Genomic DNA, 24053 nt, shown 5'->3' with positions numbered 1-24053 from the left:
TTAATCATAATGTCATTATGTTAAAATGACTTACCTTTTAGTGGACAGGCTGGCAGTCAGTCAGGAAGCTATGCTTATTTTGGTAGGATTTAAGCAGTCAAAAAAAAAAAAAGTCAACCTCTATTTGGGAAATCTAATAATATTTTTGTAAGTCTGGTTTCAAACCTCTAACTCTAATAGTGTTGACCGTTAAGCTACAGCAGCTTTGGTAGAAATACGTTCCTCTGAGAGCTGAGAATTGGAATCTAGTTGTTAAAATGAAATTTACTTGAACAATTTCTCACCTGCAACATTTATAGAGTATTTAGATTTGGAAGAATGGCAGAAGAAAGCCTACTTTACATATTGGGTTGAACAACCAAGAAGGGTTGCCAGACTTATGTTTTCTTCTCTTTCCTCCTGAATGAATTAAAGGGATTAAGGGAATTCTGGTCCATAAGGTGGAAGGTTGCCCTGGGGACTATAGAAGAATATTTGGATACTGAGGTTTGAGGTCCTAAGCCTGGAGAACCCATGGCTCATTTGAACGCTCTTGTGCAAGCATTGAGATCTGTGTGTGAACACAGAGCAACAAAAGGTGGCCACGAAAGAGCAGAAAACATCATCGGCCCCATGGTTAAGGACTGCCCTTCTGCACTGACTCGGGTTGACAGCAAGAAGAAAATGCTGTGCAGTTTAGTAAGATAACTTCTCTAGATGTGAAGCTAGGTTTCTCTGTTTCAGCAGACTACTTAGGAATGGGACAGATGACTGGATATCAGCTAATAGGGAAAATGGGTCTCTTAATTTACCAAGTAATAATAGTGCATTTGGAATACAAGTATATGGAACAGCTCATATTCCTTGCAAATGTAGCCCAAGGAAGGAGACTATGAAGATATCAATAGAAGAAGGAAAGTTTGGTTCTTACCAGAGTAGCTTGTAAATCCTGCCCTGAAAAGCAAGAGACATGAAACTGTTGAAAAGATCACTTGTAAGACATCTCTGGCGCCTCACAACTTGGTTCAACACTGGCTCTCAGCACCTCTGGCTTCTTCACATTCAGGATATTTAACATCGTTGGGACCCAATTTCCTTATCTGTAAAATAAGAACAATTTAATTATTTATCTCACAGGGTTTTTTGCAAGACTACATGAGTTACTACATGAAAAGAGTTTTGAATAATTCTTGACAATGTCAAGAAAAATGTCATTCTTGATCTGTATTGTTTGGTTGATTGGTTCATTATCATTTTGCTTCTGAGTGTGCCTTTAGGACATGAATATTACCATATTTGGAAAGATTAATTTATCATAGAGGTTAATAAGCTCTTGAGTAAAGCTGCCAGATTTAGCAAATAAAATTACAGAATATCCAATTAAATTCTAATTTCACATAAATAATGATTTTTTTCAGTATAAGCACATCCCAAGAACTTCCTGAATACTTACACAATAGTCTAACAGCTTTCAAACCCTTTAGTAAGTACTGACTTTCTTCTCCTATAGCTCCAGTATGATGGAGTCATGGAATGAGGTTACCTTCCAAACCACGTCAAAAAGCAAAAGCCAACATTTGCTGGAACTACTAACAACAGAAGCTGTCTTTCCTAGGCGCTTGAAAGCTCTTAGAATATAACCTAGCTGCTGCCAAAATAAAGACTATACAATACAGAATAAACAAAAGCAACAAAGAAGGAAGCAGAGAAAAGAGACGAGAAAGATTCAATGATCAAAAATGTGCTCAGTTGGGGTGCCTGGGTAGCTCAGTGGGTTAAAGTCTCTGCCTCTGGCTCAGGTCATGATCCCAGAGTCCTGGGATCGAGCCCCACATCGGGCTCTCTGATCAGCAGGGAGCCTGCCTTCTCCTCTCTTTCTGCCTGCCTTTCTGCCTACTTGTGCTCTCTGTCAAATAAAATCTTAAAAATAAAAAAATAAAAAAAAATGCTCTCAGTCTCTTGAGCCAGTTGACCAGATGTGATATACCACCGGCCATTTCATTTATAGGAACCATGAAATTTTCTCTTTACCTAACATCGACTTTTATTAGATCCTTACACTTATAGGTGAAAAATTTCTAGCTAATCGAACAAGGAAAGGTCATCTACAAGGCTTGTGAATCAGAGTATTCCAAGTCAGGGGCTTCAGAATCTTACAATTTTTCTTAATATGCATCTATGATCAGCATTCAATAAATAATGGTTATTGTTAATAGCACAGTTTTTACTTAGTAAATGTCTGAAGAATGAAGCATAACTAATTTGAGATGCAAGACTGAGTTGCAAAGATAGAGATTTTCTATAAAAGGGCATTTAAACCAACTTGTGTCATTCTAGTTCTTAGAGTCAACATGCTTTTATTTTCTAAAAGAATCATCATAAATATTCTACAGCAGCACAGAGCCATTAGAAACATTCTGACAAGTTGAATTAGACAAGTGGAGATTTTAGTTCCCTCGAAATACGTATGCTTTACATGACAAATGGATAAAAACTGCTGGGGCGATTTGAGTTTGGGTTTTGTCAAATTTTCCCTGTTTGCAAAATTGTTCAAGGCATCAGATGACCTAGAACACAGATCTTATCCCTTGTCGCTTGATGCCACAAGAGTTATCAGAATACAGTTACAGCATTATTCCATAATCCTCTCCTACGTCTAATTTCTTTTAGTGATGCAGAAAGGTGGTCTTTGCTGTTGCTATCATTTTGGTCAAAATCACAATTGCTGTGACCTTATGCAATTAAAAAATAATGGGCGGTGGCATACATCTTTGTGATGTATATATTAATTTCTGCAGTTCCGAAGCCAGATGAACACAGGCCTAAAAGTCAACTCCACTAATGATCTCAGGCAAGTTATTTTCTCTTTCTAGAAGTCAGCTTTCTTATCTTAAAACTGGACCTGTTCGTATGGTTGTTGTAAGGATTAAGTAAGTGAACCTGTGTAGAGCACTCCTAAAAGTCTGAGGCACATGGGAGCAGTATGTTAAGTGATTATTAATATTAATGTTAATCATTAGTAATTATAATAATATTAATTAGTAGTAGTAGTATGTTATGATTATTAATCCATTGGTCCTAATCTGCATATTCTCAAGGAGTTAGCACATTTTATTATTGGTTAACATGCCTTACTCCCATAACTGGGTGAAATCAGGTTCAGAAAAATCAAGTAACCAGTCAAGATCACACAGCCTGAGTGGCATATCTGTGTCCCAGCCTCAGATAAAAATGGTGTGAAGAAATAGGGAATGTCTTTTATGGAGATGTTAATTATTTTTTTGGTGTTCTAGGAATCCATGGTCAGTGTTCCCAGGGATATAGTAGGACATGAAGTGCTTGGTTTTAAATTAAAGACATCCATTTCCCTGTATTATTTTTCTTTCACTAAAAGGATATTTAGCCAAACCACTTATTTTAATAATGGGCCATTTCTTGGTGCCCCTGTGTTAGGGAAATTTTCTAAGGAAAAAAAATTCTTCTCTGAGCTTGAATTTTGAGATATAAGCTGTCTTTGTTATTTCTCCATTTTATTTTATTGATTTCTGTTTTTGTTTTCTGTTGGTGGTTTTTGCATTATAGTTTTTTTTCAGAAGAAAGATAGGATAGCGATTCTCATATCAGATAAATTAGATTTTAAGCCAAAGACTGTAGTCAGAGATACAGAAGGACACTGCATCATGCTTAAAGGGTCTATCCACCAAGATCTAACAAATGTAAATATTTATGCCTCCAATATGGGAGCAGCCAATACATAAACCAATTGTTAATCAAAATAAAGAGTCACACTGACATGAATACATTAATTGTAGGAGATCTTAACATGTCACTCTCAGTAATAGATCATCCAAGCATAAAATCAATAAAGAAATAAGCTTTGAATGACACATTGGAACAGATAGACCTCATAGATAAATACAGAACATTTCACCCTAAAACAACAGAACACTCATTCTTCTCAAGTGCATATGGAACTTTCTCCAGAATAGACCACATAGTGGGTCACAAATCAGGGCTCAACCAATGCCAAAAGACTGAGATTATTCCCTGCATATTCTCTGACCACAAAGCTTTGAAACTGGAACTCAATCACAAGGAAAACTTTGGAAGGAATTCAAACACTTGGAAGCTAAAGACTGACCTGCTCAAGAATGTTTGGATCAACCAGGACATCAAAGAAGAACTTAATTCATGGAAGCCAATGACAATAAAGATACATCGGTTCAAAATCTGTGGGATATGGCAAAGGCGGTCCTAAGGGGGAAATACACAGCCATACAAGCCTCCTCCAGAAAAATGGAGAAATCCTGAATACACCAATCACAACAAATGAAGCCAACCTCATGCACAAGAAGGGAAGGTTAATAAGGGAAATAAGAATAGAGCAGAGACCAGTGAGTTAGAAACTAGAGGAAAAGATGCACAAGAAGAGAAATAAGATTAGAGCAGAGACCAGTGAGTTAGAAACTAGAGGAAAAGTGAATTGGGGGGAATCGGAGGGGAAGAGCCAAGTATCTCATTCCTGAGGAATAAAATGATTAAAGTTTCATTACTCTCAACCTCAGATACACATGCATAGCCAGCAGGATTTATATGTTAACAGAAAGAGGGCATGTTTTGAGAGCATCTTGCTTATATTCGCTGTAACTTCATCATCTCCTTACAGAATAATTTCTGATTTCCACTAAGCATTTGCCAACCAGATCAATTGGTCTCTGACATATCCATTGACCCATATTGAGACTAATATGTTAATATCATTTTCACTTTTAATGACAGGGCAAAGTAATTTCCTTTTCCTTTCTAAACAAATCCTTGGTTTTGATCATCACTGTCTTTGCCAGGAGCTATTTATTTTAATATTCAATATTGAATAAAAGTGCCAATTGGGAAACTCTTACTTTGCTTTTAGGCTAAAAATCAGTTGCAATTTTAATTTATTTTCTTTTCCTTTAGGCAAAACAAATGTTTTCAGAGACACTGCATTTTATAAACACTGCACATGAGAAAGTTAAATACATAGAGAAAGAGAAGGTTTTTACTGTGGTGGTGATTTTTCTTCCAGAATTCTAAGAAAGCAGAGGGTTGGGCTGTGGTCCTGAGCAGTGACAGATAAAGTTAGATGTTTTATTTGTTAAAGAAGGATAAATGGCAAGATATCGGTTTTTAAGGTCTTGATTTGGTCTTTGGGCTGAGAGTATCATTTCATGGCTATTAAGTAGCCCCCAACTGTACTTTCTTTACAATGATGGATGTGGTTTCGTTTGGCACAATGTTTCAGCATGGCATGCACGAGTTGCAGTTGCCCTGTTAAGTCTATGTTACTCCTGCAGAATGATATTAAATCTTGTGTTCTCAGTTTATACGTTGACCAAGCATCTTGTCTTATTCATTTGATTCTTTGAACTTTTTCAACCTCTTGCTCTGTTTTTCCATACAAATCTATTTCTCGTGAAGGCCTGAGTTTTAGCATAGCCTTATTTTGATAGATGACTATTAAAATGTAATTTGTGTCAATAAAATATTGTGAAACTGGGTCATCTACCTCTGAGTCTCTCTCTATAGGCATAGAATGAATAGAGGTAGACATAGGTTAAATGTCCAAAGATTAAAAATTAAATTAAAAATTAAAAAGATTAAATTGCTAAAGATCACACAAAAGGCACCAGCAGATTCTTGTTTGTATTTATAATATTAGAAAATAGGCAATACTGGGGCACTTGGGTGGCTCAATCTTTAAGTGTCTGCTTTCAGCTTGGGTAATGATTCCAGGGTCCTGGGATAGAGCCCCCCATCGGGCTCCCTGCTTATCAGGAAGCCTGCTTCTCCCTCTCCCACTCCCCCTGCTTGTGTTCCCTCTCTTGCTGTATCTGTCAAATGAATAAATATAATGTTAAGAAAAAGAAGAAAACAGGTAATACTAAAACTGAAGGCTTTCATGAGTTTAAAAAAAAGAAACACCAGGAGCATCTGGGTGGTGCAGTTGGTTATAAGCATCAGACTCTGGTTTTGGCTCAGGTCATGATCTTAACATCATGAGATCAAGCCCTGAGTAGGGGCTCCAAGCTCTGCAAAAAGTCTGCTTGAGGTTCTCTCTTCCTCTCCTTCTGCCCTTGCCCCTTATACAAGCTCTCTCTCTAAAATAAGTACTTTTAAATAAAGAAAAAAATGGAAACAAACACTAAAAGCACAAGTATTTATGTATCTTCTTAAAAATACTATTATAGAAAACAGCATCAGTGTGTTACATTTCCAACATTTAAATGACGGGTGTCTTCCACAATAATAAACCTAATTTAACTCCTTAAAAGTGAACTGTTAGGGATGCCTGGGTGGCTCAGTTGGTTGGACGACTGCCTTCGGCTCAGGTCATGATCCCGGAGTCCCGGGATCAAGTCCCGCATCGGACTCCCAGCTCTATGGGGAGTCTGCTTCTCTCTCTGACCTTCTCCTCGTTCATGCTCTCTTAAAAAATAATGAACTGTTAGTAGGTAATAAGATAGATACATTCTTTTATCTTGTACGCTTATATTTTACAAAATGTACATGTGATTTTATATTCTAATAGGGCACTCAAAAGATATCCTTTAAATGCCTTTCCTGAAAGCAAGTATAGTCACTGAGTATCTCAGAGGTGGCTGCCCAAAGTCTGTCTATCTCTATGAGAGGTACCATATGGTTCATTCTGTCTATTTATTTATTTATTTGTCTCTGAGGAGGAAAGAAAATGTGGAATAATTTTGGCTGTGCTTAGTACTTAGAAGTACTAATTTATTATAGCTATAAATATATGATTTTTCATTAACAAATTTAACTTTTTATTAATGAAGATTGAGAATCAGACACCATTTTTAAATTGTTGAAGAATACACAAAGTTGAGCAAGTCACCAGTAAAATAATCATTGTTTACAAAGTGAACAGCTCCATACAAGACTGTAGCTGCAGAAATAGAAACTGGAGTGCACAAGAAAGTTTCACCTCCCCAAATTAACTTTGATTGGGACTTCTGGTTTTGCCTGGTCTTTAGATTTAAATATGTCCACTCTCTTTTGTTTCTTCAACATTATGCCTGTGAAATTTATCCATTCTGTTGCATATAACAATGTTTTTTCATTAATATACTTACTACAGTATTTTTTTATATTTATATTTTTTATATTAATGAAGGAATGTTGCTACATTCTATTTTTTATAAATATAAAATTTTTTATAATATAAAATATTTCTGTTTTAAATTATAAAAATTTATAATTATTTTATAATTTTATAATTATTTTATAATATTTTATAAAATATTTCTATTTTATATTATAAAAATTTTTGTAATATAAAAAGTTTATATTTATAAAAAATAGAGTGTAGCAACATTCCTTCATTAACATATTCACTACAGTATTCTATTTATAAATATAAAAGATAGTTATTCTTTTCATTATTATGAACACTTGGCTTATTTCCAATTTTACTACAGTAATAGTGCAACAACAATAAGCAGTTTATATTAATTTTACTGACTGAATGTAAACTGACTGACTGAATGTAAACACTGAGTTGAATCAATGACAAAGAATGGAATTGCTGACCATTGGGTTTATATTTGCTCAGCTCCAGTAGATGTTGATCTAGTAGATCCAATTTCCTGAAATGGATGCACCAGTGTACATTTCTACCAGCACTATATGGGCAATTTGGTTGCTCTGTATCCTTGTGAATGCTTGGCATGTTTGTACATTTTTAAAATTAGGCATTTTGATCATGGGCCTTGGTATCCTATTGAAGTTTTAATTAATATATCCCTAATGATTCATTAATGTATTTTTTGGTTTTATATATGAACTTAGTACCAAGATCTTGATCAACTGTTTTGCACATTTGCTATCTGTGTCTTGATTTTTAACTGGTTTTTAGTTTATTTTGTGTTGTAGTTACTAGTCTTCATTGATTATAACTCACTGCCCATTATTTCTTCTCCTCTGTGTCTTGACTCTTCAGTCTGAGGATGGGATCTTCAATAAGCAGAGCTTGTTCATTTCAACCTTGTCTAAATCTAATTTTTCAGTATTTCCTTTAAGGCTAAGCATTTATTAATGCATTTATTTATCTTGCCAAATAAAGAAATATTTGCATATATTAGGGATATGAAAATAGTCTCCAAAATATTAATTCTTAAGAAATTTTTTTTAAAACATGTTACTGGCATGAAAACAGACACATAGGCCAGTGGAACAGAGTAGAGAGCCCAGATATGAACCCATAACTCTATGGTCAAATAACCTCTGACTTGGGGCACCTGGGTGTCTTAATGGGTTAAAGCCTCTGCCTTCAGCTCAGGTCATGATCCCAGGGTCCTGGAATCGAGCCCCACATCAGGCTCTCTGCTCAGCAGGGAGCCTGCTTCCCTTCCTCTCTCTCTCTTCCTGCCTCTCTGTCTACTTGTGATCTCTCTCTGTCAAATAAATAAATAAGATCTTTAAAAAAAAAATAATCTCTGACAAAGCAGGAAAAAATATACAGTGGAAAAAAGACAGTCTTTTCAATAAATGGTACTGGAAAAATTGGACAGATAGGTATAGAAGAACGAAACTCGACCATTCTCTTACACCATACACAAAGATAAACTCAAAATGGATAAAAGGCCTCAATGTGAGGCAGGAATCTATCAAAATCCTAGAGGAGAACATAGGCAGTAGCCTCTTCAACATCAGCCACAGCAACTTCTTTCAAGACATGTCTCCAAAGGCAAAGGAAACAAAAGCAAAAATGAACTTTTGGGATTTCATCGATATCAAAAGCTTCTGCACAGCAAAGGAAACAGTCAACAAAACAAAGAGGCAACCCACAGAATGGGAGACGATATTTGTAAATGACAGTACAAAGGGCTGATATCCAAGATCTATAAAGAACTCCTCAAACTCAATACACACAAAACAGATAATCACATCAAAAAATGAGAAGGCATGAGCAGACACCTCTCCAGAGAAGACATGCAAATGGCTAACAGACACATGAAAAAATGTTCATCATCATTAGCCATCAGGGAGATTCAGATCAAAACCACATTGAGATACCACCTTACACTAGTTAGAATGGCCAAAATTAACAAGACAGTAAACAACAAGTGTTGGAGAGGATGTGGAGAAAGGGGAACCCTCTTACACTGTTGGTGGGAATGCAAGTTGGTGCAGCCCCTTAGGAAAATGGTGTGGAGATTCCTTAAGAAATCAAAATTAGAACAACCCTGTGACCTCCAACTGCACTACTGGGTATTTACCCCAAAGATACAGATGTAGGGAAAAGAAGGGCCATCTGTACCCCAACGTTCATAGCAGCAATGGGCACAACTGCCAAACTGGAAAGAGCCAAGATACCCTTCAACAGATGCATGGGTGAAGAAGATACGGTCCTTATATACAAAAGAGCATTATGCCTCCATCAGAAAGGATGAATACCCAACTTTTGTATCAACATGGACAGGACTGGAGGAGATTATGCTGAGTGAAATAACTCAACAGAGAGAGTCAATTATCATATGGTTTCACTTATTTGTGGAACATAAGGAATAACATGGAGGACATTAGGAGAAGGAAGGGAAAAGTGAATTGGGGAAATCAGAGGGGGAGAGGAACCATGAGAGTCTGTGGACTCTGAGAAACAAACTGAGGATTTGAGGGGGGTTGGGTGAGCCTGGGGGTGGGTATTAAGGAGGGCATGTATTGCATGGAGAACTGGGTGTGGTGCATAAACAATGAATTTTGGAACACTGAAAATAAAATGAACAAAAAAATAATTCTTGTCTTTACAGTAACATTCAGAATTATTTTGAGTTAAAGTTTACCTTTTTCATACAAATATCTGCCTGAGCGAGTAGCATTTACTGAAAAAATGCTTCCCCAAATGAAGATCAGTGTCATTTGTCATTTAAAAACATTACTACTCATGTTAAAGCTCTAAACATAACGGGACTTGCTATTATGGGTGGGTGAGTTTCCAGATTGTTCTTTCATTGTGGTATATTTCTGTCCTTGTAATAGTTACATTTATTTCATTCAATCAATAAGTATTAGTATGTGGTAGAATAAGTCTCCAAGGCATGTGTTCCTCTAAGAGTTTTTCTTTGTTCGTTTGCTGCTTTTCCCAATTAAAAAAAAAAATAAGTAGGGGTGCCTGGGTGGCTCAGTGGGTTAAGCCGCTGCCTTCGGCTCAGGTCATGAACTCGGAGTCCTGGGATCGAGCCCCACATTGGGCTCTCTGCTCAGCAGGGAGCCTGCTTCCTCCTCTCTCTCTGCCTGCCTCTCTGCCTGCTTGTGATCTCTCTCAAATAAATAAATAAAATCTTTAAAAAAAATAAGTAAATGTTAGAATAAGATTGTTCATTTCCATCAAATATAAACTTCTGGAATTGTGAGTGCAACTCAATGGAATCAGATCAAACTCAATGGAATCCAGATCAAAATGAGCTGGAGCCATATCTTTATCATAGAAAGTTTTCTAATTTGTCATTATAGTCTTAGGTTTTCTTTAATTTAGCTTAATACTACCCTGAATATAGGACATTTTGTATGTTACATTTTTGAACTTTGTAAGATGATATTTACCTACAGAGAATATTTTATTCCTTGTTGGGAAGATAAAATTGACTAATTCAAATGTGGATTGCAATTTGGGGAGGCTCAATCTGACTCTGTTCTCCCCAGGTTGTTGGGTACAGCTCTTGAAAAATCTCCTGGAAGCTCCTCCTTCAGGTCCAGATCTGAACTCTGTGGGTTCCCTGCTGCTCCCAGCATAGCTGGTGTCCGAAAGTTGGCCCTGTGCATCCATGAGGTGTTTCAGGTACAAATTCCTATACCTCACTGTACCCTGGCATCATGGTTTCCTCAAAATTTGGCTGCCTTGACAGCTCCAGACTGTTTTTGTTTCTAAAACCCTGTGATACTGTCAAAAGTTCTGCTGGTTTCCTTACCTCCTCCCAGATCCTTTATTCAGAATCTCAAATGCTTACTCTCAGAAGGTATACAAAATAGATCCATTTGTCTTTTTTTCTTATACATAATTACCTCAATATTTAACATCTGTTAAATCCATTTCTTTTTTTTTTTTTAAAAGATTTTATTTATTTATTTGACAGACAGAGATCACAAGTAGGCAGAGAGGCAGGCAGAGAGAGAGAGAGGAGGAAGCAGGCTCCCTGCAGAGCAGAGAGCCCAATGTGGGACTCGATCCCAGGATCCTGGGATCATGACCTGAGCTGAAGGCAGAGGCTTAACCCACTGAGCCACCCAGGCGCCCTGTTAAATCCATTTCTAATGTAACATTATAAGTCAACTCTAATAATATTTTGTAAAAAATCACCTGTAATTTTTGTCAGGTTTTGATATCTATGTTGTATTCATGCCAAAGAAATTTTTAAAAACTTCTTTTTCATATATTCTATAATATTTCATGCCATTCAGGTTTTCTTTCTTTCTTTTTTTTTTTTTTTTTGTTTGTTTGTTTTTTAAGGAATTTGTTTAGTTCCCCTGTGCATCTCCCTGGTGTCTTTCCCCTGTGAAAATTCCTGGTGGGATTTTCTCTTTAACTATTATTTTCCTAGTTTTTCATTGGCATTGGTCTCTGATTTTTCTGTCTCTATGGGGATAGATTTTGAGGAGAATTATCTTAGGAAAAATTATATATATTAACTGATTTAGAAAAAAGACTTCAAAAGAATTTGTTATGTATTTCACCTAGGCTTTCAAATGTGTCTGCACAAAACTGTGCAAATTATAACTTGGTATGGACTAATTAATCTCCCTCATGCAGTTTGTAAACCTGAATGAATCAGATTTATTCATTGTCTTAGCAGTTTTTCAAATAGGTAAGACAGGCTGTAAGGCCAGGAACACAGGTTCTTTTCACTTCTCAACCCTTGAGCAAGTCTTACTAAATACCGCAGTCTCCTCTCAGTCCCACACTAGTAGTTCAAGGAGAAGAGTATCTTTTTACTCAGGATAAAATGAGACTATCAGGACTGGCCTTAAGTGGAAGACATCTATGGCTGGTTGTTCAGCTACCTCACTGAGGTCCATTGGCAGCAAAAACAATACTGTGGCAGAAACAGGCAATATTGTTCCAAATGAATTATCAATAAATTGATATTTGCTTGAAGAAGACCAGGAAGGAGAGAAACAAAACCAAAATAAAGGATATTTGTATTTTGTTTCCTTAAGTAAAGAATAGATGTCAGTGGGGTGCCTGGGTGGCTCAGTAGGTTAAAGCTTCTGCCTTTGGCTCAGGTCATGATCCCAGGGTCCTGGGATCAAGCCCTGTATCAGACTCTCTGCTCATCAGGAAGCCTGCTTCCCCCTCTCTGCCTGCCTCTCTGCCTACTTGTGATCTCTGTCTGTCAAATAAATAAATAAAATCTTAAAAAAAAAGAATAGATGACAGTAAATTATATTGCTACAGCTTGAATCATTCCAGTGTTACATCAAGTTTTGGTAAAGTCAATCTGCAATATTCCACATTTTCTTCTCTCTCTCTCTCTCTTTTTTTTTTTAAGGAAGATAGGTCAGGAGGGTGTCTGTTTACTTGGGTGTTAATGGAATAAAACTTTATAGCACTGATGAGGGAACAGAAGGCTAGCTGAGGACAAAGGAGAAGCTGGCACCCTACAGCACCCCCACCAACCCTTGGTGACTTGCGTGATATTCCTCAGGCACTCCTGGCTGCCCTCAAGGAAAAACAAATAGTTAACCTGTAGAGATCACAATCCTGCAAGACCTGAGTCTCCCTCACTTTACAAATGTCTTAGTTATTTACAAGGAAGAGGCTTTCTTACCAACAGCCTTAACTTCCAAAGACCCAGAACTCAGTTCCTGAAGCCCTAACATCATCTTCAGCTCTCTATAATTGAGGGAACCTGAGGCAGAGGGAATTGTAAATAAAGTTAAATTTCTTCTAAACCTAAAGCTCATTGATGAGGATGGACAGGTGGTAGCAGGAGTGTGGCATTCCTCCAGGAATGTGCCACTATCTTACTGTTAATGCCTTACTGAAAGGAAAAACCACCTTAACTTGACAAATAGCAAAGCCTCTGGTATCCTGTGTGTCTTCTTTAAAACATGAAAGTTCTTTCAAATCCTCCCTTTTCTTTACCTCCCCTAACCTTAACTTATAATCACCACTCCTCACAACCCCGGGGCAGCAGCTCTTTCTGCCCACAGGTCCTGTCTGTCCTGTGCTGTAATAAACCATTTTGCACCAAAGATGTCTCAAGAATTCTTTTGTGGTCATCCGCTCTGGGCTTCACCCCATTGAACCTCACTCGAATTCTAAAACTTCACCATCATGACAGGGATAGAGAGGACCATGTCGGTCACTTGGATTAGTATTTCTCAAAACTTTTTTCTTTTTAATTTAAATCATAATAAAGTCCAAATATCAAAAAAGCTAAAAGCAAAGCTAATCTATTAAAATAGAAGTCCCACCTACCCTTAAAATTCCCCTTATCCCTGTTAAAAGCATATCATTAGAGGAGTTTCTGAGAAATCTCAAGGAATCCTTGTGGGTCTTAAAACCTGTGATTTGGTGCCATGTTGCCTTTGAGACCTGGGGACAAGTCCTGAGGCTGCTGAGATCCAGGCAGGCAGGAAAATGGTTCTGTTCCTCCCGGCTCTGTTCCTCCACCACCCCAGTGGACTCCAGGGCTGCCCTATTCCCTACTGCTCCCACAGGTTTTCCAAAGTCTGTCAGTGTAAATGTTCTGGCTCTACTGAGATAAGGGAACTCAGGAGAAAATCAAAGGGAAGGATGTCCCCTCTGTGCCACTGAGAGTGAACAGAGAGGGGGAAATTGGAGTGGTTATTTCTCAGTAAAGTTTAAGGTAGTCAGGTTCGTGACAGGAAGGCTATTCTGGTAAATTCAGCGCCCCACTGACAGTGTTGTTGTCTTTAGTACATGAATACATGAGAAAGTTGCTGGTATAGCTCATGCAGACCTTTTCTTTCTGGAAATTTGTTATACTGGAGAAGGGACTTATGTCTTCAAACACGGATGCTCATCTGTGGGGTTTTTTCCCTATGTTAGAAACCTTCGCTGGAATAGTGGTTTTTTTGTTGTTGTTGTTGAACATTGAGACTAATTCATGCTTAAAGAACTCTGTAATAGGAAAAGTAAGAATGCTTCCTCAAACTCTAGTGCTATTTTGTGCAGGTAAAAACTGTAGAAGGTCTATTTTTCTATAAATGTATTAACATATGGAAGCGTCCAAGAATACCCCTTCTGCACAGATTTAGGCACATTCAGTCAAGATCCTCAGACCCTGGAGAAATCAAAAAATTCTGAAGTATTTTGGAAGACAGCTATGAGAAATGTGACTGGAAGAGTAAAGAAAGCAAATCCATTAGAGGGCTTCTGAGGTAATTTCTTTGACAGGTGATTAGCTTATTCTGCTTATCAGAATTCAGAGCAAAAAAACATTAATATATTTAACATTAATTAATATTAATATATTTAACATTAATTAATATAATAATATATTATATTTAAATTCCTAATCATTTCTCGAAGTTTAGGAAGGGCTCATGAGCAGATCAATCCATCTATCATGTACCACAAGTGGGCTATAAAATAATTATTATGCTAAATTTATGAGTACCTCCTATAGAAAGGTGATGCTAGCTTCATGGACTGAGTTGAGAGAGCCAAAAAAAAAAGTTCAGAGTGCAGGAAAATACAACCTTGGGTGAGGGCAAATATCACCTAATCAAAAATGACCCATAACCAATAGATACTGGATATGAGGAAAGAGAACATTAAATGAATTTTTACAGCTTTAGTACATAAGCTCAAAGAAACACTTTGTGTCATGTTCTAGGAATCACCAAGTTTTCCAGTATCACTGTGGGGAGCAGGCCCTATTCCTAGCTCTGTGTAGACATCCATCACTGTTCCTTCTAATTCTTCCAGCTGCTTTTTTCCTGGCCTTGATTAGTTTCCTCACAAGCTACCCGGTAAGTACTCAGCTGAATATTCAAGAGAACCTTCTACTGATTCTCTGAAATTCTCTCTCTGGGACTCTTCCCTCACAGGATTCCCTACTGTAAACCCCTGCTGCTACTGGATTCCCTTCCTTTCACGAATATTAAGTTTACTTTGTGATGTGCTAAAATCAGACTATTTGATACTCATGATAAGTCCTTGTTATTGCTTGTGTTTTATCTATGTATCTTGAATTAAAAAGCTTACTTAGTGATATATTGTCCTCTGTTCAGTTGGCTAGTTTTCCAGATTCCCAGTTACTGCTAACACAGAGACAGATAGAACTATATGTGGGTCAGTCCCCTGACTGAAAAGTCTGAATGCAGTAAGCATGGGTCTTCCTAGGGCTCGTGTTCCTCCCCACCCCATTTCTAAGGGATCCCTTTTCTTCATTTTGTGATGCCCAGCGTCTTGAAAACCACTTTTTCATAATCTTGTTTGTTTTTTAATTTTTTTAATTTTTATTTTTTTAAAGATTTTATTTATTTATCAGAGAGAGGGGGTGGGAGAGAGCGAGCACAGGCAGACAGAATGGCAGGCAGAGGCAGAGGGAGAAGCAGGCTCCCTGCTGAGCAAGGAGCCCGATGTGGGACTCTATCCTAGGACGCTGGGATCATGACCTGAGCCGAAGGCAGCTGCTTAACCAACTGAGCCACCCAGGCGTCCCTTGTTTGTTTTTTTAAATAGCTTCACTTGGAAGCATAGATTGGGTTCCTGTTATTTCATCCTGGCCAGAAGCTGAATTTCTGTACTGTCTTGCTTCTTACTGATAACTCATTTCTTATTGAAGACATTTTCATTCTGTGAATGTCAGATTATTTGTAATATTGTGTCTTATTCCTGAAAAATGGCTTCATTTTGCCCTCATGTTTGATGTTTTCCCAAAGAAAATATAGAAAGTTACGTATTTTATTATTATTATTTTTCACTGTTTGAAAATCAAAGATGTATTTACTTGGACTCTTAACCTTTTATTTATTGTCCTATTGCATCTAAGTCTCATTCCTTTTGGTTTTAATTATTATGTTTCTGGGTGTTTATTTGCTTTGTGATTCTTCAATTATGCATTCAGGTCTTTATTTTCATTCGTCAAACCCATAAATTTCCAGTCCATTCTCTACTGCTGCAATTTGTCCCATATTCTGTGTATTCTCCCATCTGGAAACTACCATTATAAATGTGCTAGAACCCTCTCTTTTCCTATTTCTCATATGTTTATATTTCTGTTCTAATGTGTATGTATTTCCATGTCAAACAGTTCTATTTAACAATTTTTAGGCTATTTATTATATTAAAAATCACTCTATTTTCATTTCTAGATATTGATTTGCTCTTGTATATAATATTTTAAAGTTGTGTTGTCTTATGGAATTCTGATCTCTTCTCGTGTGTGGTCCAGGACGGGGGATTCAAGTTTTCATAGATCTTTTTATTTTTCCCATCCATAGCATAAAGGAAAGAAAAATTCCATTCTATAGCTTCTCTCCTTCATTTTTAGAGGTTATCCTGTCACTTCGAGTGCCACAGCTCTGTGAGTGGTCTTCTTTATAGCCAGCTTCAAGCTTGCCTTCAAGTAAGGCCATGTCACTGTTCACGACAGTCCACATGGACACCAAGTCCTCAGAGCCAGGCAAGGATCACCAATGTCAACTTGATTTCTTTTCTTGAGATTCTCTTCTTCCTCTAATTTGAGACAGAGCTTTCTTTTTACCATTTTTTGAAAAAATATTTGACATATAATGATGTTTTTGGTGATGGTTTATCAATAGTTTTCAGGAAGTTTTGCCTGGATAGTGGTCCACAGTAGATCCATTTGCTAAGATTGTCTGAAAACTTTATGTAACTTTTAATATACATTATATAATTTATTCCTCATAATAACCCAATGAATACAGGTGGATAGAGACCAAAAAAAAAAAAAAAAAGCTAAGGCTTAGGTATTCTAAAAGACTTGATCAGATTACATGATTAGTAAACGTTTTGACTGATTCAAATCCAGGTCGTGACATCTCGTGGTTACGCACTTAGCCATTCACCTCCATAACCAACTTTAAAGAGACAGGACATTTTGACATCTTATAGATGTATTTTTCTAAAAGGATAAAGGACCTCAATTATTTGACCTGCACCTGACAGTTGAGTAGGAGTATATCTTATGTTCTTTGCTATTTAAGTATCTTGTGAATCTGTTCATATTACCAGAATTGGAGAAAAATGCAAGAAAATAAGGAAAAATAACATTATGAGACACTGGCAGGTGGATCAAGCTTATGTCTCTTCCTTTGCTGAAAAGTTATACTATTTCAAATTCCACAGATGGCTACTGGATCCCTTCCTCTCACAAAAATTCTGAATTTACTTTGTGATGTGCTAAAATCAGAGTATTTGAAGTTACTCATGTTAAGTCCTTGTTATTGCTTATGCTTTATCTATTTATCATGAATTAAAAAGCTTACTTAGTGATGTATTGTCCTCAATTTAGTTTGTTATTTCAGCACTACTGTCATTTGCCTTTAAAAAGGCAAACATATAAAGTTCTGATGAATTTCTCCTTTCAGCAGCAAAAGCATCACTTACTCCATGAATGAGGTGAAGCAGATACATGCCATTGATATATCACCATCATCATCACATCCCTACGCCAAAAAGCAAAGTTCAAATTATTTTCTCTAAATGTTGATATTGTCTCTATGATGTTTCTATTCTATCCTGCAGAATTTTCCAAAGAGTTTCTCCAAATCACATAAATTTTGGAAACTCCCAGGGAACTATACAGACATAAGCATTTGTCTGTGGTACACACAGATTACTGCTCGTCTGAAGTTCTAAGATTGAACTTGACTCTTTTTCATCCAGTCCCAATTAATTTTAAAATAACACTATTTTATGAGCACATTGTCCTAATAAGATAGAAGTTTCTATCCTTGAACATTTGTCCTAAGTATTTTCCAATTCTCTTAAAATTGTGAGACTTGCACAGTACACCACCCACATGATTATTAGCACAGATAATTGTATCAGTGATAGAAAAACACTGAAGGACATAGGATGGGACTTTTTCAATGTGACAAAAGTCATGTAAGCTTATGGGAATGACTGAACAAAAGAGGAATTTGTCTAGACTCCCAAAATAGCTCACTTCAGGTATGTGAGGTTAAGTGGTTTATGAGGTATAAGGATTCATTCCACTTATGCACAGTGAGAATGTGGATGGATTTTAGAAGCCTGCCTTCCCTGTTTTGTACTTGTGTGTTCTGCCATCCATCCCCAAAACCCCTGCCTGTCTCAGCTGCTCTGCAGACTTGAATATCTTTCTGTCTATTGCACTAGGTTCTAAGCACAAACCAACTCTTATGAACTCTCTTTGAGATTCAATAAAGTTAAGGTTAGTCATTCCAAAACAAAGGCTAGTGGGTCCTAGCTTTAGACCTTTGTGAGATCCATTCCTGTATGGTCATACAAGATTCCAAAACTTTAATACTTCTGTGGCAAGCTTGGCCACCATGCTAATTACCAACATAATCTTGACAACTTTTTCAGAAATTAGTCTCAATCTTGTTTAGTCTAATCAATTCCTATAATAGCATAATTCTTGCCAGTTTAATTGTAGACAGACACCATAGACCAATATGAGAAATGAATCCAACTTCTTTAATGATATGTATAAGCCACTGAATTAACTGATGCCAAATCTACCCATTTTAATATTTGAATTTAAAATAAGTCACTCTATTAATTCAGGAACTTTTCACTGGTTACTTGCACCTAAGTGTAATTTAATTGATATATTTTCTCAGTCGTGGCCATAAATTATCCTATTCTTGAATATATTTTTATGGTACTCTTACAATTTTTTAGTTATCCATTTTTAGAGGTAGATTCTGTATGTTTGAGCAGTTAGTTCATAGTCATGCCATTAAAGCTTCAGTCTCTCTACTAAGCAAGTGCCCTGCAGGAAGTTTTTATTAATTTACATCCCCGACAGCATTACATAATCCCCAAAAGTGGGATGAGGAGGAAGAGGAGGAGGAAGGGGAGGTGGAGAGGAAGGGCAAAGACTACTATTACTACTTTTAAATTTTGGTCATGGGTAAGGTTCTATGTCCCCCGAAAAAAAAGGTTTTGCCTCTAAAATTCAACAATTCAAAGACCTACAGAGATTCCTTTTCTTGAATATACTGGATTATGTTTTTAAACACAATTGACACAATTATTTTAAAAAATTCAAACAAATATAAGGTTGAAGAGTTAACTAAATATTTCAGAATATAGATATATAAGAGAGAGAGACAACAAAAAGAAAAAGGCTCAGTGGAGAATCTAACACTTTCTAGAGAGCTTCGTACACAGGTACATCATCATGAAATTTCAGAAGGATTGAAATGAAACAAAGAATGTAAAAGTGGAGATAATAAAAGACATTTTCAATATAATATAAATAATATTCAAAAAGTACTACCAATTACCTAGAAACTAATAAGAAAAGATTCAACATGCTCTTTCATCAGCTACCAAACTGTTAACCATACTGGTATGAAATAAAAACATTTTAAAACAGAAAATTTATCTTTTTTACACTCCTTTCTTTCTTAGGGAGGTTGCTTTAAGAAGTAATAAGCAAACAGCAGATCCAACCTAAGAAATGAAAGAAAAGACATTCCAGTTGAAAGATCAAGAATTAGAAGTATAAATGTATTATTTTTAGATGTGATGATGACTGTCAAGAAAAGTCAAAGTCCTCTATAGGAGAGTTACAAGTTGACTTTGTAGCCAGTATCTGTGTTTACTAGGTACCTTTTCACGGATTATAAAATAAATTTTGGAAATAAAAACTCTATTTACAATTGATATTTATTAATAAAAATGTGTTAATAGAAGAAAACCATGTCACCAAAAATGTCTGTATCCGGGCGCCTGGGTGGCTCAGTGGGTTAAAGCCTCTGCCTTCAGCTCAGGTTATGATCCCAGGATCCTGGGATCGAGTCCCGCATGGGACTCTCTGCTCGGCGGGGAGCCTGCTTCCTCCTCTCTCTCTGCCTGCCTCTCTGCCTACTTGTGATCTCTGTCAAATAAATAAATAAAATCTTTAAAAAAAAGATGTCTGTATCCTAAATCATAAGCAGATGCAGGTTTTTACATACACAACACTTAGTAACTGTCTCATTCATCAGTAGATATATGGGAACTCCAGATCCACAGAGTTCTGTGGAATCAATGAATCTCCTCATTCATTGACAACTCTGTGGGCTTTTAGCTTGATGAATCCTAATACACCTGAACCCTGCTTAGAGAATAACTTATTAGTCGAAAATTCAGGAAAACTTAAATCTTTTCAAGTAAATGTTTTTGTTTTCTTTGGGTAAATACTAACTAGTGGAAGATATGGTATTTCAATTTTTATAATTTTTTTCAGGAACCTCTGTACTGTTTTTCCTAGTAGCTGCCCCAGTTTGCATTCCCACATGGTGCACAAGACTTCTTTTCCTCTACATCCTAGCCCACACTCACTGTGTCTTGTGTTTTTTATATTATCCATTCTGACAGGTGTGAGGTTGACAGTTCACTGTGGTTTTTATTTGCATTCCCTGATGATGAGTGATGTTAAGTATCTTTTCATGTCTCTGTTGCCTTTGGAAAAACGTCTATTCAGCTCCTCTGTTCACTTGTAATTGGATTTTTTTGTTGTTGTTGTTGTTGGAGCTGAGTTGTATCAGTTCTTTATACATTTTGGATATTTGTTGCAGAAAAATGAAAATCAGACTGGCAAGAGCTCAAGGGACACTTGGAGAAGGAGGAGTATTCGAATTTATTTCATGCTGGGGGACCCACAGGAGCTAATGCTCGAAACTCTGGGCCCCGGGCAACAGGGTCACAGGGCTTTCATAGGAGACTGCAGGGAGTCAGGTCCCCAGGGCTATGCTGACTGCCAGGAGGTGGGTTTAAACCAGGGGAGCAGGGGTTGCTTTGGGTGGGAACAGGAGTGCAGGGAGCCTGTGGCGGGAAGCCAGTTTACAGAAACAGAAAGGGCTGGTTAGCTCTTGCTGCCAGTAGGGCTACTGCTTATCTCTAGCTTATTGTCAGTAACTTGCCATTTTCTTGGGCCTCCTGGCCTGGGCCTGCTCTGGGTCATTTTCCTCTTCATATTAACCCCTTATCAGATAGATCATTTGCAAATATCTTTTCCCATTTAGGAGGTTGCCTTTTTGTTTTGTTGCTGAGCAATCCAAGTGTCCACCGCGAGATGAATGATGGGACATAGGGGTGCTTGGGTGGCTCAGCAGGTTAAAGCCTCTGCCTTCAGCTCAGGTCAGGATCCCATGGTCGTGGGATCGAGCCCCATGGTGGGCTCTCTGCTCAGCGGGGAGCCTGCTTCCCCCTTCTCTCTGCCTGCCTCTCTGCCTACTTGTGATCTCTGTCTGTCAAATAAATAAATAAAATCTAAAAAAAAAAAAGGGGGCATATATATATACAATGTAGTATTCGTTAGCCATAAAAAAGGAGATCTCCCCATTTGCAAAAACATGGATGGACCCAGAGGAAATAAGGCTAGGTGAAATAAGGTAGAGAAAGACAAATATGATTTTATTCATATGTAGAATTTAAGAAGCAAACAAAGAAAAACAGGCAAAAAAGACAAATAGAAAAGGCTGGTGGTTCCCAGAGGGAAGTGTATGGGGGGAGTGGTGCTTAAAAAAATAAAAGGAAGAGTTCACCAACCTTCATGGGCATGAAGTAATGTACAGAATTGATGAACCATTATATTGTACCCCTGAAACTAATGTAAGACTGTATATTAATTGTACTTCAAAAAATTGATGAGAACACATGATTTCAGAAAAGTAGTACCTTGCCAGGAATGGACGGCAGTCCCTGGAGCGACCGATCAAAGATTATTCCAAACTTTGCTGTCGCAGAGACAAGGCAAGGGGGTCAATGCTTGGGAGACTCTTTGTCCTTCTTTGCTCTCTTTATAGGTCCTTCAGGACCTATACATCCTTACCATGGGAAGGATTCAGGACCTATAAATTCAGGTCCTATAAATTCAGGACCTACAAATCCTTACCACGGTTTCTCAACAAGAGGGTCTTACTAAAACTAGGAGGAGCTGTATCTGGGAAAGATATACAATATGCTCATCTTCCTGTTCTACCAGTTCTGCCCAACATCTCCTAGGGGCCAAAGCATCCATCTCTCAGCTCACAGGGCAGCTGTTTAGACTAAAAAGCTTTGTGGGAAGGCCCCTCCCCAAGGCATTCCAACAGCAGAGTGGAGAGCAGGCCAGGCTTTCCAAAGGCCTCCGCCCTCCTCCCAAACCTTCTATTGCCTCCAGCACCCTCTCTATTACATTTTAGCAAGCTGGGCATTGCTGCTGATTTCCTGCTCCCCTTTAACCCCAGCAGTACCGGGCACTGCTCTATGGTAGATCCTTACTGTGGTGCCAAGGAAGGTAAGAATTTATTTTCATAAGACTCAGACCACCATGCTCTACTTCTTTGTCAAATTTCCTCCACTCGTTGATTTGTCTTTTTCCTCACCTTTCAGATAGCAGGCAAAAATATCAGAAATGACCTTATCATAATGAAGCAGAGATGGTGGCTCCATTCGTATTGTGATCTGAATTATGGCACAAAGTCTAAATGCTTTGGACTTATCTGGCTCTAACTAGTCCTACCCAAGGTCACATTTTAAGTCAAAAAATGGTACTAAGTGAACATGCATTTTAGGAAGGCACACAGTTTAGGCATTTCACATCCTCCCAAATGCGAACAAGTACTTTCTTAGGTTAGATTAAGTGGGCAGTCTAATTTGATCTGGGATATTTAATACGAGGGCAATCACTAGTTTTCCTGCTGCTCATAAAGGAAGTTGTGGAGAATGTCTCATCCGTACTGGGGGTACTGGGGCGCAGGTAGGACAGGGGTATGCAGAAGGCTTCATAAATGTCAATCTTAAAAAAAAATCTTATGACAAGAGGAAAAGGGATCTGAATAGTAGTAGTGATTAATTTCAAGCTTGCCCGGGGTTCTAGCATTTGCCCAGGGGCCTGAAGTGGAAAATTAAAAAGATCCATGGAAGGAATAGCAACAACTGGAGTTCTCCAGAAAGACCTGGAGAAAAGTAGTCCAGAGTTTGGTTTTTGGGAGGGATGCATTGGTTGAATTAAAAAACAGGAATCTTGGTTAGTTGGTATAGTGTTTCTATGAAAGGGAGATAAATAAAAGTAAATAAAACATGAAATTACAAGGCCTTCCCAAATGTGACTATACTTAAAGTTTTACTTTGCTTTGATTAAATAACCCCCACTGGGGATCAGCTTGCAGGGTATTAGGTGCTGAAATGGGGCTATCTAGGGAGCTCTTTATCACTGAACCAGAAAATGAAACTAGATGGAAATGTTAAAAACAAACAAATAAACAAACTTGTTAGTGGGAGAAAAGCACTCAACGTCATTATGCTTATGAGAAGAACATTCTCAATAAACATTTCCTACCCCCAAAAAACCCTAATATTTAGTCAGAATAAGCTGCATTAGCATTTTGCACAAGTTCCCTGGGGTATCTTCTTCTTCTTTTTTTTTTAAGATTTTATTTATTTGTCAGAGAGAGCAAGCGCTCACAGGCAGGCAGAGTGGCAGGCAGAGGCAAAGGGAGAAGCAGGCTCCCTGCTGAGCAAGGAGCCCAATGTGGGACTTGATCCCAAAACACTGGGATCATGACCTGAGCTGAAGACAGCCGCTTAACCAACTGAGCCACCCAGGCGTCCCCCTGGGGTATCTTCTATTTGCGTGTTCCCGTACCCAATGTTATATGTGCCTCCATTCTTGCCAAAGGTATTCCTTTTGCCCTTCTATGTAGTCATAGTGATGAAGTCTTAGAATATACGTGAGGCTCCATGGTAGCTGACAACAAAGAATTCTCAAGACATCTTTGATGCAAAATTTGAACAGAGAGAAAGCAGACTTTCAATCTTATGCCATTTACTTTAAAATCTGTTTGTGTTCATCTTAGTCCGCCCCAACCACACCTAAAATTCTGTTCCAAAATTTTGCCTTCAC

This window comes from Mustela nivalis (genome assembly GCF_964662115.1).
Source record: "Mustela nivalis genome assembly, chromosome: 3".
NCBI lineage: Eukaryota > Metazoa > Chordata > Mammalia > Carnivora > Mustelidae > Mustela > Mustela nivalis.
This window is presented reverse-complemented; position numbering follows the sequence as displayed.